Genomic DNA, 19140 nt, shown 5'->3' on the forward strand with positions numbered 1-19140 from the left:
TTTGAGATGCGATCGTTTTTTTGCGAATACGCAAAGTTACGTGTACGTAGTTACGAATGTCAAGAAAACAATCAATTTTTGAGTGACAGTTTCTATTATTCGCAACTTTACTTACGATCATCGTAAAGATGCGATTGATAGATTTGACAACACCTGAATTAAAATTGACATTTCGCAAAATTGAATCTAATTTCGTATTTATTCTCATTCCATCTGTTCTATGGTTAAAGAGGTGTATATAATTGTACCTCGTTATTATAATGGACAGTTTAAAAAAGAGAGGTGCAAATGAGTCTGAAAAGCAAAAAACTATGCTGGTGGAATATGTGAAAAATAAAGGGTACCGCTCACTAGAGCGAAGCGGCGCGTCGACTGGAGTATAGGTATAATGAAGAAATCGATGCTTTAATAAAAAACGAAATTGCTTCTTTAACAAACCATTACATCTCTATTGTTGCCTTTGTTGTTTTGTGGAGATTATTGTAACGGCTTTCTGGAGTGTTTGGTTCCACATTATTAAAATGTGTTAACAACCAAGAGCGAAGGGGATATCCCGAATCTCCTGTAAAGTAATAAGTATTAGTGTAAGGAACTACATTTATTAATAAATGTGTCACACACCCAATACTAATCGATGTAATTGCTGCATGAGACCATGGACATTTGATTGATTCCATAAATAGGAAAACTCAATTCCTCAAAACCTTCCCCTTTGAGGAATTGAGTCGTCTATTTCCTATATGGTTCATCACCCCATTTAGAGAATGGAACAACAACGAGTTTTTTCTGATATAGGTATATCTATATGCATCGTTAGTACCTACTTCCCGGATACCTTGCTTTCACATTTAGAATGTTGAGGCTGCTGTCACATATCTAACAACATTTTTGTAACGTTATCCACTCATCTTCCATTCTTTAAACTTACCGACTGCACATTAATAGAGTGGTAACCATTTCGGTTTATATATAAATATTCAGGATACTCCGGATCCTCAATTTTCGGAGGAAAAATGGGCACATGCGTGCAGTCTATGCACCCTATAGTTCCCGGAAAACCAAATTACGTAAAAAATCTAAAATCTTGAATATGGCCAAAACGTTTATCAATTCTTCTATTTTCGATAAAATTTTTAAAATTGACGATCAACTGGTCACTATACTTTATATTCAAAGCAAAACGCATTCGAATATCAAATTACGCCAGCTATCTACCGCTCGCAAAAAAGCGAAGGATATTTTAAGAGAGCGCAAAGAAACGTGCTGTCAAAATTTGAAACAAACTACTATTCGTATTGTTCCGTATACGTTTCCCATTTGCGAGCGCTCAAAAATTGACCCCCAGGAGAATATAATTTAAAATACGTAAATTGGTAGCAGACTTGGGTACCATAAAAAGTTTCCTTAAAAGCATGTTTTGAAGATATATTCAGTGTACCAGAAATAATTGTTCACTATGTATATATGTCAATATATTAACCCTATTTCGTTTATGGTTTTTTTTCGGATTTGTAGGTTTCGCTTTTGCGGCTTCTCCGTCTGCTTCTGCTCCAAGCTTTTCTCGTCCATCTACGTGGGAGATCCTCGCTTTCTTTGGAATTTCCAGCGTCATTGGCGTCGTCAGTTTTCTATTGAATATGTTGGCTTCTCCGGGAACTCTGTTTTTCAGCACCACCTCCGTTCTCCGTTCCTTGGAATTCACGTTCTACCCAAAGAAAATGAAGAAGGCGTAGAAAAACAAGGTAATCGAGGAAGATGAAAAAATCTGAAAGTGTTCAAAAAGCTGCAAGAAGGCGACAATGAGACGAAAACCGCTCTGAAATGAAAACAAGCAAAGGAAGCGCAGAGTAAGCGAAGAAATTGATAACTTTTAGGATCCTAAATTTACCGAATGCGTTCTTCGAACCGCAAATCAAGAGTCCAAGATGGAGCCAAAAAAACCAAAAAGCCAAGAAAGCATCCGAAGTGAAAATAGGGCACGTGTAAGAAGATAGGAAAGCGTGGATGGAAGGCAAAGAAGCTTAATAAATTAAGGTACCCACAATAGCTTAAGAAGAGGAGGAAGCGAAAGCGGACAAAGACACTGGTGATTGACATGGAGCCAAAGAAATGGAAGATGTCGGAAGCCCTAGAAAAGTGAAGAACTCGACATGACCAAAGCTTCATAAGAGAGATGCGAAGTTTGAGGAGCGAGAGATCCGAAGTTGTCGATGAAGACCGGAAAGCTGATGAAACGCGAAGAACCCGAAAATGTCCAATAGCCAAACGAAGAAAACGCAGAAGCGGGAAAACGACGAAGAAACCAAAGACGTCAAAAAACAGCAATTACCTTTTCGCAAAAGTTACCATAGAGGTGCTAGGGGTAGTAGAGCCATAATATCGAGTCATCCTTTACTTGGTAAATAAAAGAGCATCGCCGTATAACAGAGGCCCCGTACGGTGCGGAATGGTCCTCAGAAACAAAAAATTCTCACAAACTATCATGAGAGCCTTGAAGGCTCATCCTAGCACCGGTTTGGTTACCTTTCCGCAAAGGTTACCATGGGGGTCTTGGGGCAGTAGCGCAGTAATATCGTCATTCTTTACTAGGTAATGGAATCTTCGTATACCGGGGGGGGGGCTCCCGAAATAGCATCGCACTTAAAACAGCGGTCCCGTAGAGTGTAGAGTATGGAATACTCTTCGGGAAAGAAAGATTCCACTGTTCATTCCTACAAACTATCATGAGCGCCCTGATCGCTCATTGTTATTGGGAAAGAACCTAGCCCCAGGGGGCCTGGGGGTATTCCTAGTACCCCTTCTCCCAGTAAAACGAAGATTTTTTATTTCCTTTTCGCAAAGGTTGACACAGGGGTGCTAGGGGTAGTAAAGCAGTAATGTAGAGTGACCTGAGGTAATTCTGGGTAATCGAATCTTCGTACACCGAGAAATCTGAACTCCTCAAAGTTAAAAGTTGCAGATCAGACAAGGGAAAAACACACTGAAGAATTTTGAGGAAAGATGAAAAACGGAAGATGGATAGTAAAGCGTGGGAAGGGAAGGTTTCTTGCTCTCTCTTTCGCCGTCTTCACCCTTTTGACTTTTTTGCTTTCTTCGGCTACTCTGATCACTACAGTATTTTCGATTTCGTCACATCCTTTGACTTCCTCAATTTTTTGTTTTGTTTTGAGGCCTTTGGCGTTTCATTGCCTTCCTCGTTTTTCGAGGCGCAGACCATCCTAGATTACCTTGTTTTTCCATGCCTCCTCGGCATTACAGTGAGTAACTAACTGCTGTCTTTAAGGCTTTATGGAAATTTCTCCAGTAAGTGTAGTTGTTGATTTACGGACAATAAAGGATGTAGGAAAATACCTTAATTGCTCAGTCTATAAAGGCTAAGTAGCACTTGCTCACCATTTTTACTAATTAAGCATAATTAAAATTTACAAAAAGGTGAAGTTTTTTAATGAGCTTACATGCAAGTCAAGGTTTCCGCCGTCTGTATATAAAAAAGGGATTGGAATAGGGTCAGCACTGTGAAGTGTCTCCAATACTAAGCAAGTAAGTATTTTTTGTATTTCGTAATCAAACCATTTCTGATCTTGCAATTGCTCCAGACATGAAATACATCATCGTTATCTTGATCGCCTTCGCACTCTTCCACAATGCGATAGCTCAAGAATCTTGTGATCCCGGTAGTCAAGGACCCGGATGCGAGTGCAGTCGAGGTGAACCCTTCTGGACCGAAACCGACGCTGGTTGCGAGTTTAGATGCAAGGACGGAGATAATCTCCACGAATGTGGGGATACCACGGCGTAGGTGCTAAGACAAGTTTTTCAAGGTGTGCTGCTGGTGTATTTTAGTGATTTGGTGTGAAGTCTGTTTAGAATAAAGGGTACCTTACATTGATCTCTTATTTTTGGACTAATGCCCGCTTATCCTTTCAAAATTCTTACATAATAACCAAGCTCTTGTGTTCAAAGCTCCCAACGGGTCGTGGAAAAAAATTGCTTGAACTCTGACTTTGACTGAGTCTGTTCCTTTTGAAACAACCATGGTTTTTGAGGCCTTTCCTATTTTTAAGAAAAATAAGTATCCGATCCGATCCGATGAACCCGACAGTCCCAATTTAGTAAAGAAACCTGTAAAGACAGATGATGGAGCCGCAGCACGAAAATATTCTGCAGAATTCAGAGATTCGAGAGAGTTGATTAAAAAGTAACCGAGAAATATAAACACCTCAAAGTCAAAGGTGTCATATAAGGCCATCAGGGAAAGTCGCACTGAAGATGAATAAAGCGTGCTGGAAAGGGGGGGAATCTGAAGATTTCCTGCTCTCTTGCAAAGGTTACTATGGATGTTCAAGGGGTAGTAGTCAAGTCTATAATTCTAAACTTCTAAGACATACCCTCCAGACCCCCCGGTACTACGTTCTTCTGCAATAACAATGAGTGTTTAAGGCTCTCACGATACTTTAAAGGAACAGAGAGTGGATGGAATCTTTCTTTCCTGAGGAGTGTTTTTTGAACTAGTAGCTCAATCTTGGAACTGTTTGAAATTATGGATTCTACAGGCCCCATTCTATAAGAAAATTTTTTTCCGGGTCGATCTGAGACAATTTTTTTTGCGGGCCTCAAAAAAAGGCAGTGTATAACCTTCCTTTTTTACCAAAAATCGACTACACCAAATTTCTCGGGAAAACACTTTTTCTTATTAATTTTGGGTGCGTAGAATCCAAAACAATTCGTATTTTTCGATCAGACTTCTCAATCAAAAGTTATAGACTAGAAACCAATTTCGAAAAAAATTCAAAGGGCTGTAACTTTTGAACTAGTAGCCCAATCTTGGAACTGTTTGAAATTATGGATTCTACAGGCCACATTCTATAAGAAAATTTTTTTCCGGGTCGATCTGAGACAATTTTCTTTTCGGGCCCCAAAAAAAGGCAGTTATAACCTTCCTTTTTTACCAAAAATCGACTGCACCAAAATTTCTCGGGAAAACACTTTTTCTTATTAATTTTGGTGCGTAGAATCCAAAACAATTCGTACTTTTTCGATCAGACTTCTCAATCAAAAGTTATAGACTAGAAACCAATTTCGAAAAAAAATTCAAAGGCCTGTAACTTTTGAACTAGTAGCCCAATCTTGGAACTGTTTGAAATTATGGATTCTACAGGCCACATTCTATAAGAAAAATCTTTTTCCGGGCCGATCTGAGACAATTTTCTTTGCGGGCCCCAAAAAAAGGCAGTTATTACATCCCTTTTTTACCAAAAATCGACTGCACCAAAATTTCTCGGGAAAACACTTTTTCTTATTAATTTTGGTGCGTAGAATCCAAAACAATTCGTACTTTTTCGATCAGACTTTTCAATCAAAAGTTATAGACTAGAAACCAATTTCGAAAGAAAATTCAAAGGGCTGTAACTTTTGAACTAGTAGCCCAATCTTGGAACTGTTTGAAATTATGGATTCTACAGGCCCACATTCTATAAGACAATTTTTTTCCGGGTCGATCTGAGACAATTTTTTTGCGGGCCTCAAAAAAATGCAGTGTATAACCTTCCTTTTTTACCAAAAATCGACTACACCAAAATTTCTCGGGAAAACACTTTTTCTTATTAATTTTGGTGCGTAGAATCCAAAACAATTCGTAATTTTTCGATCAGACTTCTCAATCAAAAGTTATAGACTAGAAACCAATTTCGAAAGAAAATTCAAAGGGCTGTAACTTTTGAACTAGTAGCCCCAATCTTGGAACTGTTTGAAATTATGGATTCTACAGGCCACATTCTATAAGAAAAATTTTTTTCCGGGTCGATCTGAGACAATTTTTTTTTCGGGGCCCAAAAAAGGCAGTGTATAACCTTCCTTTTTTACCAAAAATCGACTACACCAAAATTTCTCGGGAAAACACTTTTTCTTATTATTTTTGGTGCGTAGAATCCAAAACAATTCGTACTTTTTCGATCAGACTTCTCAATCAAAAGTTATAGACTAGAAACCAATTTCGAAAGAAAATTCAAAAGGCTGTAACTTTTGAACTAGTAGCCCAATCTTGGAACTGTTTGAAATTATGGATTCTACAGGCCACATTCTATAAGAAAAATCTTTTTCCGGGTCGATCTGAGACAATTTTTTTTTGCGGGCCTCAAACAAATGCAGTGTATAACCTTCCTTTTTTACCAAAAATCGACTACACCAAAATTTCTCGGGAAAACACTTTTTCTTATTAATTTTGGTGCGTAGAATCCAAAACATTTCGTACTTTTTCGATCAGACTTCTCAATCAAAAGTTATAGACTAGAAACCAATTTCGAAAGAAAATTCAAAGGGCTGTAACTTTTGAACTAGTAGCCCAATCTGGGAACTGTTTGAAATTATGGATTCTACAGGCCACATTCTATAAGAAAATTTTTTTTCCGGGTCGATCTGAGACAATTTTTTTTGCGGGCCTCAAAAAAAGGCAGTGTATAACCTTCCCTTTTCACCAAAATTCGACTGCGCCAAAATTTCTCGGGAAAACACTTTTTCTTATTAATTTTGGTGCGTAGAATCCAAAACAATTCGTACTTTTTCGATCAGACTTCTCAATCAAAAGTTATATCTATAATATTCTTTAACATAATAATTATTGCTATACTAGCACCTCCACGGTAACCTTTACGTAAAGGTAATCGAATGTTCGTTTTGGTTTTTTGTATTTTTGTATGTCTTTGGTCTTTTCGGATTATTCTACTTTACGCGTTTCATCAGCTCTCTCGTCTTCCTTGACATCTTCGGATCCCTTCGCATCTCTCTTATGCTGTTTCGGTCATGTGAACTTCCTCGCCTTTCTAGGGCATTCGACGTCTTCGATCTCTTTGACGTCTTGACCAGGGTATCGATTCCCGAAGTTAGTCGCTATGCTCCGTGATGTGCATGTGATGTGACCGGCTGCCATGACGTCATGATCGTATACGATAGGGATAAGTTCAAGTTTAGCTGCATTCCCGAATCGCGAACAAACTGTATGCGCTAACCAATCACAGACAAGAATTGAACTGTCATTTGTCAGTTTTGTATTTTGTTTCGTTTTTGCATTAAGGATACTGTTATTAATAACCAGAAAATCCTCGAACAATTCCATGTTTTATTTCACAGAAAATATGTGAATTTATAGGTTAGGGCACTGAATAACCTCTTTAGCAAAACAGCTGCAAGATCCGTCCTGTAGCTGGAACTGCGCATGACTTTCACGCAACGAGTAGTCTAGACCAGTCGTTGCGTTCGATCAACTTTTCGCTCGATGTGGTAGGTTCGAGAATGCAGTGACATTCACGTTCACATCAAGGTCAGTCGATGTGAACAAAGCACATCTTCGGGAATCGACGCCCAGATTCTTTGTCCGCTTTGGCTCCCTCTATTGTTTAATCTGCTTTGCCTTCCACGCTTTGCTATGCTAAAATCCTTTGATTTTCAGAATTTCTCGATTAGGTACTTAATTTTCCTGTGCTTCTTCACCCTCCCCATTTCCTCATATACTCAATCTTTTTCAAATTCCTTAGGCTTACTTGATTCCTCAAGATTAATCAGTTTCATGAGCTTTCTCGATTCCGGCTTCTTTGGATACATCAGCTTTGTCCATGTCGACAATCTTTTTTGTTTCCTAAGCTTCATATACGTGCCCGATTTTCACTTCGCGTGTTTGGCTTCTTCAGACCACTCGGCCTCTTTGACTTTTCCCAACTCCCTCGTATTCATTTGCTTGTCCGTTTCCTTCAGCTCTCTTGGCTTGTTGGTTTCTTTGACTTCATCATCCTTAATTGCTCCCTGGGCATCAATGGTTTCCTTGGCTTCATGATTTCCGGTTTTTTTAGGATCCCTAGGTTGTGGTCTTCTTGGAAACTTATTTTTCTTTAAAATAGTAAAGGCCTCTTAAACCATGGTTGATTCAAAAGGAACAGACTGAGTCAGAGTCAGAGTTCAAACAATTGTTTTCCCCGACCCGTTGGGAGCTTTAAACCCAAGAAGCATGTAAAAATGTTGAAAGGAAAATCGAGCATTAGTCTAAAAACAAGAGATCAACGCAAGGTAACCTTTATTCTAAACAGATTTCACATAAAATCACTAAAATACAGTGTGTACCAGTGGCACACCTCGAAAAACTTGTCTTGGTACCTACTCCGTGGCCTCACATTCGTTGAGATTATCCCCATCCTTGCACCTAAACACACAACCCTCATCGGTTTGGGTCCAGAATGGTTCACCTTGAGTGCACTCGCATCCGGGCTCTTGACCCGCGGGATCGCAGGCTTCTTGAGCTATCGCATTGTAGAAGAGCGCGAAGGCGATCAAGACAACGAAGATGTATTTCATGTCTGGAGCAGTTGCAAGATCAGAAATGGTTAGATTACGAAAGAAAAAGTACTTACTTGCTTAGTATTGGAAAAGCTTCACAATGCTCACTCTATTCCAATCCTTTGCTTATATACAGACGACGGAATCATTGACTTGCATATAAGCTCATTTAAAAACTTACCTTTTGCACTTTGATTATGTTTAATTAATAAAAACGATGAAAAAGTGCAATTTAGCTTTCATAGAGTGAGCAATTAAGGTATTTTCCTCCATCATCGTTGCCCGTAAATCAAGAAGTATAATGTATACTTACGGGAGATATTTCCATAAACAAAAACAGAATGAGTTAATTAACGGCAATCATTAGCAATTTTAGTGTTATTTCGGTACAAATCGTAATTAATTATTCACTGTAATGTGCCTTTTAAAAATACAGTTCGCGTAAAATGTCCGGAACCATGGCCCATTTACTTGAAGATCTTTCAATGTCTAAGCGGACGAAGTCAAGGAATCACTGGAGACGAAGGCGATGTAGAAACTTAAACAACGGAAAAACGAGAGAATACAGGTAGACGCCTAAAGATGATATCGAAGAAATTGAAGAATCCAAACAAGTCGAAGAACTGGTTAAAGCAGAGAACGTTAACGAATTTGAATAAGAGAGACCTGGGAATCTGAAAAAGCAGAAGAAACCGAAGGGGCATGGAAAAACGAGGTAATCGAGGAAGTCTGAGAATCAAAAGGTCTGAGCCTAGTAAACGAGGAAGGCAATGAAGCGATTCAAAACAAAAAAAAGTCGAGGAAACTGTCGGATCCCTCCCTTTCCATCCTTAACTATTCATCTTCCGCAATTCATCTTTCCTCAAAATTCTCACTTTTGACTTGGTGGTGATGGACTTGTTTAGATTTCTCGGTTACTTTTTAATCAACCCTATGGAATAACCCCCCAGTATACGAAAATTCGATTACCCAGTAAAGGATGACTACTACCCCTAGAACATTCATAGTAACCTTTGCGAAAAGGTAACTGAATTTTGATTCACTGGGGGGGGGGGGGGGGATTCCATACCTTTTTATTTTATATTACTTATAGAACAGTCCTCTACTGGGTAATCGAATCTTCGTATACTTCATAAACCCCCCTTCCCCCTCACGATACTACGTTATTCCGCAACAAGGTGAAGTGTATGGAATACCTCTCAGTAAATCGAAGATTCGGTTACCTTCTCTTTTAGGTTACCATGGAGGTGCTAGGGGTAGTAGAGCAATAATTATTCTTTACCATCAGTGTTAGAGGTAAGGGAATTAAAAAAACACCCTTTACTGGGTAATCGAATCTGCGTATACTGGCAATTTGGCCCGTAAAATCCATAATTTCAAACAGTTTGAAGATTGGGCTACTAGATCAAAAGTTACAGCACTTTGAATTTTCTTTCGAAATTGGTTTCTAGTCTATAACTTCTGATTGAGAAGTGTGATCGAAAAAGTACGAATTGTTTTTGATTCTACGCAAAAAAATTAATAAGAAAAAGTGTTTTCCCGGGAAATTTTGGTGCAGTCGATCTTTGGTAAAAAAGGAAGGTTGTACACTGCCTTTTTTTGAGGCCCGCAAAAAAAATTGTCTCAGATCGAACCGGAAAAAAGTTTCTTATAGAAAGTGGCCTGCAGAATCCATAACTTCAAACAGTTCCAAGATTGGGCTACTGGTTCAAAAGTTACAGCCCTTTGAATTTTCTTTCGAAATTGGTTTCTAGTCTATAACCTTTGATTGAGAAGTCCGATCGAAAAAGTACGAATTGTTTTGGATTCTACGCACCAAAATTAATAAGAAAAAGTGTTTTCCCGAGAAATTTTGGAGTAGTCGATTTTTGGTAAAAGAAGGAAGGTTAAGTATTCAAATACTATGCGAAGTATTCGAATACTTCTCAAAGTATTCAAATACCTTGCGAAGTATTCGAATACTAAATATTTGTGAAAGTATTTGAGTTACAAATACAAATACTGCTTCCATAAAAGTATTTAATTACAAAGTATTTCAATACTTTAAAGGATTTGAATACTAAAAAGTATTTACAAAATCGAATACTGCCCAGCTCTGTCAGGAAAGAAGGGTGTCTGTTCGCATAAATTCTCAATAATAATAATAATAATAATAGCAGGAGTCCAGAACAGGTCCTTTGGAATCCCAAAGTAACCGAAAATATCAAGGGAGCCCCGTAGTTTAAGGTCAGGGAGATCCTAAAAGCCGAGGAACTCGACGATGCCAATTAAGTAAAGAAAGATGATGGAGCCAAAAGAACCAAAATATTCTGCAGGGATCCGACAGTTTCCTCGACTTTTTTTTTTGTTTTGAATCGCCTCATTGCCTTCCTCGTTTACTAGGCTCAGACCTTTGGATTCCAAGACTTCCTCGATTATCTCGTTTTTCCTTGCCCCTTTTGTTTCTTCTGCTGTTTCGGATTCCCAGGTCTCTCTTATTCAAATTCGTTGACAGATCTTCAAGGAAAATGGGTCATGGTTCCGGACATTTTACGCGAACTGTATTTTTGAAAGGCACATTACAGTGAATAATTAATTACGATTTGTACCGAAATAACACTAAAATTGCTAATGATTGCCGTTAATTAACTCATTCTGTTTTTGTTTTATGGAAATACCTCCAGTATACATATACTTCTTGATTTACGGACAACGATGATGGAGGAAAATACCTTAATTGCTCACTCTATGAAAGCTAAATTGCACTTTTTCATCGTTTTTATTAATTAAACATAATCAAAGTGCAAAAGGTAAGTTTTTAAATGAGCTTATATGCAAGTCAATGATTCCGTCGTCTGTATATAAGCAAAGGATTGGAATAGAGTGAGCATTGTGAAGCTTTTCCAATACTAAGCAAGTAAGTACTTTTTCTTTCGTAATCTAACCATTTCTGATCTTGCAACTGCTCCAGACATGAAATACATCTTCGTTGTCTTGATCGCCTTCGCGCTCTTCTACAATGCGATAGCTCAAGAAGCCTGCGATCCCGCGGGTCAAGAGCCCGGATGCGAGTGCACTCAAGGTGAAGCATTCTGGACCCAAACCGACGAGGGTTGTGTGTTTAGGTGCAAGGATGGGGATAATCTCAACGAATGTGAGGCCACGGAGTAGGTACAAAGACAAGTTTTTCGAGGTGTGCCACTGGTACACACTGTATTTTAGTGATTTGGTGTGAAGTCTGTTTAGAATAAAGGTTACCTTGCATTAATTTCTTGTTTTTGGACTAATGCCCGATTATCCTTTACAATTTTTACAACATAGCGTCTTGGGTTTAAATTGTGCCGGACTGTGGTACGAAAATCGCTAAGCTATCTAACTGTTCCTCAACCTGCTGATGCCGAGATTAAAGTTACATGGGCATTACTACAAGACAAACAAGATCATCTTCGTCGTCTGAACATAGAACATGGATTTAAGTCAATATTGAAATGACTGAAACCAAAGGATGTGGTCCAATAGAACTCTTGATTGGTTGCAACTGCAATTAGGATGGATTCTGTGTAACCAACATCGACTCGCAACACTACGATGATGGTGACATCAAAAAGTTATGGGAATTAGATGTTCTTGGCATAACAGACCCAAGAAGAATACATTTTAGCTGCAGAAGAATTCTTCGAGGAACCTGTGCCCTCGAAGTTACCGTGGTTAGCTGATCTTTCAGAGCTATGTAGCAATTACAACGTGGTAAAAAGAAACGACAATGAAGAAACTGACTAATGAAAAACTCGTTGAGACACGGTATTTAGACAATGGCTAGATCGGAAGATAATAGAGGACGTATCGAAAGAGCAATTTGGCAAGTTGCACATCTCGCGATCCGTCCTCGGTTAACCTCATTCTCATCACACTGCTCCGAAGAAATTTGCCATTTTTCTGGAGACTCGTACAACCAATTCGGTCCCTCCCACCAGCGAGATTCAATTAAATTGGAGGGTAGCACACCTAGAAATGGTAAATCAGCTGGCTTTTCCGAACCTGTCACATGATTGCATTCCGTAGGCGATGATAGAGAACAAATCTCTCGTCGTTTGATCCACGGCAGAACCATAGTGGAGTCATTCCAAAAATGATTTGGACAACCGAGATCGTAGGTGCCAGGAGTTCTAGTCTGGGTATCGTTGCTTTCTTCAAAAGAGCATTTCGACTTTTTGCAGCTAATAATCGAACGAAATCTTCTCCTCTTAAAAACACCACAGCTGCGTATGCGTTCTGGCTTCCATCACTGAAGACATGCAGACTCAACTCGTTGGAATCACGGAGAGAAAAATGTATCCAACAAGGAACCTTAATTTGCGCCAGAAGAACTTCTTCCAACCACCGTTGAAAATTCGAAAATATCTCTTATATTACTTGCTCATTCACTACTTTTTGTTCTCACTTCTTCCTCAGCAGTAACTTGGGCATGAAAAATGTACCTATGTGTAGCTGTCCGCTGGTCCGTTCAAACAAACTTTTAGGGTCTGGACAAATACATGAGCCTTGGTACTGTTGATGTGGGTATGGGTTTCCGTCAGAGTTTCCTCAATCTTATTTTGATGAATTGGCAACGTCAAACACATGAGAACGACATGTGGCTTACCACAGACTCACTCACTTAACAGAATTCTTACAATTTCTTGCTGCATGTCCTACTGTCAGGCACTTGAAGCAACCTTTTTTGCTGATCACGATCTTGTTCTTTTTCTCCAGCGAGCTTTTAAACAATTTGAGCCTTCGAGCGATTTCTCACAGAAAATGCAATTGCTCACATCACAATTCACTAACCCCACCGCAGTTGGGATTTTCTCTACAGTCCCTTTATCAGACACATGCTTCTTCTTCTCCTTTGCTGCTTGAAAACCTAATCGTTCAACTAGAAGTATTTATAAGCACCTCCTCATCCTTCTCTTCTCGGAATATTCTTCATCATAAATTACAGGGATCTTCGTAGCAGCCGAGGACATCTTTCCGAAAACGTTTTTCGAAATGCTATTAGTAGTATCTGTATCCTTTTGAGACGCCTCATAAATATCAATTACGTTAGATTTAACTTTTAATTAGTAAAAAAGGGTCTCCGAAAAAGTTCTGGCACAAGGCATTCATAAGTATTTCGGTCGTCAATTGTCTACCTGAGAACCGACCAACGGAGCTGAAGGTGAATATTAAAAAAAGTTGATGTATCCGAAGACAAAACACAAAAAGGCACGTGACGTCCAGTAAACTAGGACTGGGCGATTTTTCAAACAAGTCAACTATTTCCGTAATTTCGGAAATAAAGGAAGGGCCAAAAAAACGAAATAATTCAGGTTACCTTCTATTCTAGACATAATTGTTAGTAAACAAAACAAGTGCGTTTGTTTTTGTATTTAAACTGGCGCTGCTGCTGGTGCTGCTGCTATTTCTGCGCAAGTAAAGAGGGTCTCCTCACTCATGCACATGAACTGGCAGGATTCGGGCGTTCCACTCCAAAAAGCCTCACCTACTCCAGTGCAATCGCATCCAGGCTCTTGGTCACCGGGATCGCAAGGATCTTGCGTAATCGCAAAGTGGTAGAGTGCAAAGGCGATGAGGACAACGAAGATGTATTTCATTTCTGAAATAGATTGTAATTGATTTCAATGGACCTTTTTTAATGCACATTCTAATAGTGTAAAGATACTTACTTGCTGTTTGGTGTTGGATGAACTACACGATGCATTCAAATTCTAAGCTTATATACACAGCTTGCAAAGTCAAAAAAACTCTGATTCATTTTAAAAACTTTCCCTATTTTGCAAAACCTGCGATTCATTATAATTGCAATTACTGCTTAATTATCGAAAAATAAGATACATATTTATGCTTTGCCTTTGACTCATAGCAAATTTGGCAATTACGATTTTTTTCCTTCCCCATTAAGTTATAATCCAAAAAGATTAGATGCCCTTTGCACTTGTTAAAAAACCACTTTAGAAGCATGGGCACCAATTTTTTATTAATTAGCAATTTTAATTTTTGCAAAATACGCCAGTCATGAATAAAACTGCAATAAATGTTAATTAAACTATTAAATAATGACGCCCTAAGCTAAAGAATGGTTTATGTTAATCTGTGAAGCATCGTAACGACTAGCGCCAATAGGGCTTATATTTGGATTGTGATTATTTAAGGGTTGACACGTCATGTATATTTAAAACAAATGGTCATAGTATGTACAAATATTTTTGCATATTTTTATCACTTTAAAAGCCTTCAAAAAGTCTTTAACAAACCTCAAGGACGTTCAAAAGCGTTTGGAGTTGCTTAAAAGTCTTTAATAATCTTTTAGATTAATGAAACCATAGAGCACGCAAAAGTAATAGTTTACTTTTTCGAGGAAACTTAATAACATGCCTATTTTAATGCCAAGGAAGCCGAATGCCGAGTAGTGGGTTGACTTACCCTATCAGACCCTTACTCTGCCTAGGATTAAAAATATTGTATAGTGCTTAATGGTCTTAAAAAATATAGTTACGTTTTATTTTATTATTATGATTATTATTGAGAATTTATGCGAACAGAATTCGATTTTGTAAATACTTTTTAGTATTCAAATCCTTTAAAGTATTAAAATACTTTGTAATTAAATACTTTTATGTAAGCAGTATTTGTATTTGTAACTCAAATACTTTCACAAATATTTAGTATTCGAATACTTCGCAAGGTATTTGAATACTTTGAGATGTATTCGAATACTTCGCATAGTTTCCCGGGAAAACACTTTTTCTTATTAATTTTGGTGCGTAGAATCAAAAACAATTCGTACTTTTTCGATCAGACTTCTCAATCAAAAGTTATAGACTAGAAACCAATTTCGAAAGAAAATTCAAAGGCCTGTAACTTTTGAAATAGTAGCCCAATCTTGGAACTGTTTGAAATTATGGATTCTACAGGCCACATTCTATAAGAAAATTTTTTTTCCGGGTCGATCTGAGACAATTTTTTTTGCGGGCCTCAAAAAATGGCAGTGTATAACCTTCCTTTTTTACCAAAAATCGACTACACCAAAATTTCTCGGGAACACACTTTTTCTTATTAATTTTGGTGCGTAGAATCCAAAACAATTCGTACTTTTTCGATCAGACTTCTCAATCAAAAGTTATAGACTAGAAAACAATTTCGAAAGAAAATTCAAAGGGCTGTAACTTTTGAACTAGTAGCCCAATCTTGGAACTGTTTGAAATTATGGATTCTACCGGCCACATTCTATAAGAAAAAATTTTTTCCGGGTCGATCTGAGACAATTTTTTTTGCGGGCCTCAAAAAAAGGCAGTGTATAACCTTCCTTTTTTACCAAAAATCGACTACACCAAAATTTCCCGGGAAAACACTTTTTCTTATTAATTTTGGTGCGTAGAATCAAAATTTGCGTGCTTCAAAAAAAGGCAGTGTACTTTTTTTCCCTTGCCGATTTTTCGATTTGTGCTCTTATTTAAATTCTTGAGCCATGTAAGTATTTCCTTTTTAACCTGTTTAATAAGATGTAAGTTAGTATTGTAGTAGATTTGCTAATTACCTTAGTTCTTTGTTTTTGCCACTAGAGGCCATCCGACTAGTATAGCTTTCTTATTACAATAGTTGTTTGCTTTGCCACTAGAGGTCGTTGCTATCCCGTGTTTAATTCGGTATTGGGTGCAGTTGTATTTTTTTCTTCCTACTGCCATTATATTTATTACATGCAAATTAGTGAAATTATTAAAATTAGTAAACATCAGTACCTACTCAGTATATTTGTCATCTCGTTTGTTATGATCGAGTTTGAAACGCGTATGTTGTATCCCTTATGAAGAGGTTAACCATTTAAGTACCGTACCTGAAATATGAGCGATTACGAGTAGAGCGAGGCCCTTCTGGCATTATTCAACTAAGGTTTTTTTTTTTTTGTTGATTTTAGGTTTAGAATGAGAGAACTTTATGCAACTATATGCGGATTTTGGCCGGAAATATCAATTTATTTGTGGATTCATCGATCATTCTTGATTGGGGGTTTGTTAAATTGTGGAATTTCAATTGCACATTGAGGTTACTAGGAGTTGTGAGTAACATAACATAATTTTGAATATTTGTGTGTTTATGGATCGCAAACAGTCACCAAGAGCCTTAGACTCCGTAAAAAGCTTTTAAGATTTTAAGAGACCTTTTAGAGGTTAGCTTTCTGCAATTAATATTCGAATTTTGTAGAGCCTTTAAGACACTGAGCCATCTTTGAAAAGCATTAAGAAGCTTGAAATGTCCCAAACAATTTCCAAAATCCTCCCAGATTCTATACAGGTCTTCTGAAAACTTTTAGAGTTGTTGAACACTTTTAATAGTCCTTATCTTGTGATTTTTTCTTTTTCAAAAGCTCTTAGAAGTTCTTAACGCACCCTGGGATTTTTTAGAGACTGCAAGAGTCTTTGAGTTATAGATTTTAAAGCCTTTAAAATCTTCACAGATCTTTGAGAACTAAGTTTTAACGAAGAAGAGTGAGGGGAATCAAGACCTGGATTCACAATCGAACTCGAAGAGAGAGCGGTTGCGCTCCGTTTCGGGGGTATCTACTTTGGGAACACCCGGTATTATCTACGTACCAAATGAAGTGTAATAGCTGATAAAGATTCACTTTCGGTTGTTTTCCGATCTCCATGCTCCCTACATTCCACTTAAAGACACACGTCGGAGTACTTAATTGGACCAAACTTCTAATATTTTGATGTTGTTTACTAACTTTAGTCGACCTTCCGCATTAGGATCGTTAAAAATCCGATCGCCATCGGCTATGATCTAAACTATTTGTTTTAGAATATCATGAGCCGAAGGTCGCTTACGTAAGATTTGTATCAAAACACTGTGATTACCAAACCGATTCATAGTTCAGTGTATACAGTGAATCAGTGAGCAACCGATGCCAAATTTTGACTTATCTCATACTCTGATTTGCAGATAATGAAGTACCTCATCCTACTTTTGGCGATAGTGACTTTCTGTCACGTAGTGAGTGCACGTCATGTGTGCGACTCTAGGCCGCACGAATGCGACTGTAGGGGAAAAGGAAGACCCTTCTGGACTGGAACGGCGGAATCCTGTAGATTCTCCTGTCGACAGGGAGACATACTTTTCACCTGCCGTCAAATTGCGCAGTTGTACTCGTATTATTAAGTATAATTACACTACTTTTTCTAAGTTTATAAAATAAAGATCGAAATATAAATTGGCTGTGCGCTGAAAAAGCTTCTGACGTGTGGGACAGGGAAAGTTTAAAGGTGAAATATGTAAGTACTTAGGGAACTTTACAGCTGCGAACAGAAAAGTTCCTTGTCTTTTAACACATTCGAGTTGAAAAAAAGTTCCACGCCTTTCAACAATTTCAAAAGCTCTTTGTATAATTCGTTGAAAGCAATGATGCGTAGTTTTTTTAACAAGATTACTCTTAATTTTTTATCATACCTGAATCACAATCTCCGTTTAAAACACTCAAATGCGTGTGAAAAAAGGCCCTTAAAACACACGTGCTTTAAGGTTCTTTGGCTTGTACCTATCCTTTGGTTGAAGCTTTCACAAACGCGCGTAATTTAAGGTATGCTTCCAAATCTGTTTCACTTTTTAATCGCAGGATTGTTTGAAGTTTTGAATGAATGCACCAAAAAAAACCTTTGACATTTCCTTCATATATGCCAGCATTATCGATGCATTTAAGACTTTATTCGTAAGTAACTTCCTATTCATCCATGGAAACAACTTTTCATATTCTTTATATGACGCGTGTAAACATTACTTTTAATGTACTAGCACAATGAATATATTAATATTATTATGGTCGGTGTTTCTTGCGAGAACTCAGGTCTAGCCTGGATAACTAATCGCAGGGATTAACGATTAGTGTCTGTGTATGTGTCTGGTGAAGTTACAGCCCTTTGAATTTTCTTTCGAAATTGGTTTCTAGTCTATAACTTTTGATTGAGAAGTCTGATCGAAAAAGTACGAATTGTTTTGGATTCTACGCACCAAAATTATTAAGAAAAAGTGTTTTCCCGAGAAATTTTGGTGCAGTCGATTTTTGGTAAAAAAGGAAGGTTATACACTGCCTTTTTTTGAGACCCGAAAAAAAAATTGTCTCAGATCGACCCGGAAAAAAAATGTTCTTATAGAATGTGGCCTGTAGAATCCATAATTTCAAACAGTTCCAAGATTGGGCTATTAGTCCAGTCAAAATAGGAAAATCAGAGGAACTAAAAATACTAGTTCCAATTTTTTCAGAAATGTGTAGGGAGAGGTTCCCTGAACAAGAAAAAATAAAGTCCCTCCAAATTCCGGTGCCGCTAGGGGAAGGAGGGGGCTTTAAACGACCCATTTTTCAGTTTTTCACTTTTAACTCGAAAATGGTGCGTTACAGTGAAAAAGTTCTTCAGTACAAAATGAAAGCTTATTAAAATTGCTTTGGTTATATACATCTTTACGAAAAACTGAACCGTTTTCGTGCTACCGGCTCCGGAAAGGTGGTAATTTCTAAACAAAATTGTTTTTCACTCACGTTTTTCGTATTTTTTTGGCTTCTAAATCTTCCCCCGGTCATTTTAAGGGAAAATCGTCACAATAAAACCTGTACAGCATTAACATCCCTCTAGTCCGAACCTGCTGAAGTACGAATTATCTCCATACCCCATGACTATTCCACGAAGGATGCTTCAGGAAATCTGCTCTCTATGCCGCTCTCCCTGTGTGCATGGATGCAGGTGCACCTCAAAACGATTTACACTGTAGTGGGCGGTGGCTTTCTCCTTCACAGAGTCAAGTGGAATG

General features: G+C 38.0%; 5 long non-coding RNA genes across 5 annotated transcripts; 3 read left to right on the top strand and 2 right to left on the bottom strand.

Annotated features, from left to right (window-relative positions):
- Positions 1–3414: 3414 nt before the first annotated feature.
- Positions 3415–3889, top strand: LOC116180979. The gene is made up of 2 exons (XR_004147182.1): positions 3415–3540; positions 3597–3889. It is a non-coding gene; the product is annotated as an uncharacterized LOC116180979 (long non-coding RNA).
- A 4156-nt stretch (positions 3890–8045) lies between these two features.
- Positions 8046–8505, bottom strand: LOC116180980. The gene is made up of 2 exons (XR_004147183.1): positions 8397–8505; positions 8046–8342 (listed from the first exon to the last, which is right to left on the bottom strand). It is a non-coding gene; the product is annotated as an uncharacterized LOC116180980 (long non-coding RNA).
- A 2604-nt stretch (positions 8506–11109) lies between these two features.
- LOC116180981 lies at positions 11110–11569 on the top strand. The gene is made up of 2 exons (XR_004147184.1): positions 11110–11218; positions 11273–11569. It is a non-coding gene; the product is annotated as an uncharacterized LOC116180981 (long non-coding RNA).
- A 2075-nt stretch (positions 11570–13644) lies between these two features.
- Positions 13645–14104, bottom strand: LOC116181210. The gene is made up of 2 exons (XR_004147214.1): positions 14007–14104; positions 13645–13936 (listed from the first exon to the last, which is right to left on the bottom strand). It is a non-coding gene; the product is annotated as an uncharacterized LOC116181210 (long non-coding RNA).
- A 2991-nt stretch (positions 14105–17095) lies between these two features.
- On the top strand, positions 17096–17554 carry LOC116181032. Its single transcript, XR_004147198.1, has 2 exons — positions 17096–17234; positions 17284–17554. It is a non-coding gene; the product is annotated as an uncharacterized LOC116181032 (long non-coding RNA).
- The last annotated feature ends 1586 nt before the right edge of the window (positions 17555–19140 follow it).

Source organism: Photinus pyralis, unplaced genomic scaffold (assembly GCF_008802855.1).
Source record: "Photinus pyralis isolate 1611_PpyrPB1 unplaced genomic scaffold, Ppyr1.3 Ppyr1.4_LG9, whole genome shotgun sequence".
Taxonomy (NCBI): domain Eukaryota; kingdom Metazoa; phylum Arthropoda; class Insecta; order Coleoptera; family Lampyridae; genus Photinus; species Photinus pyralis.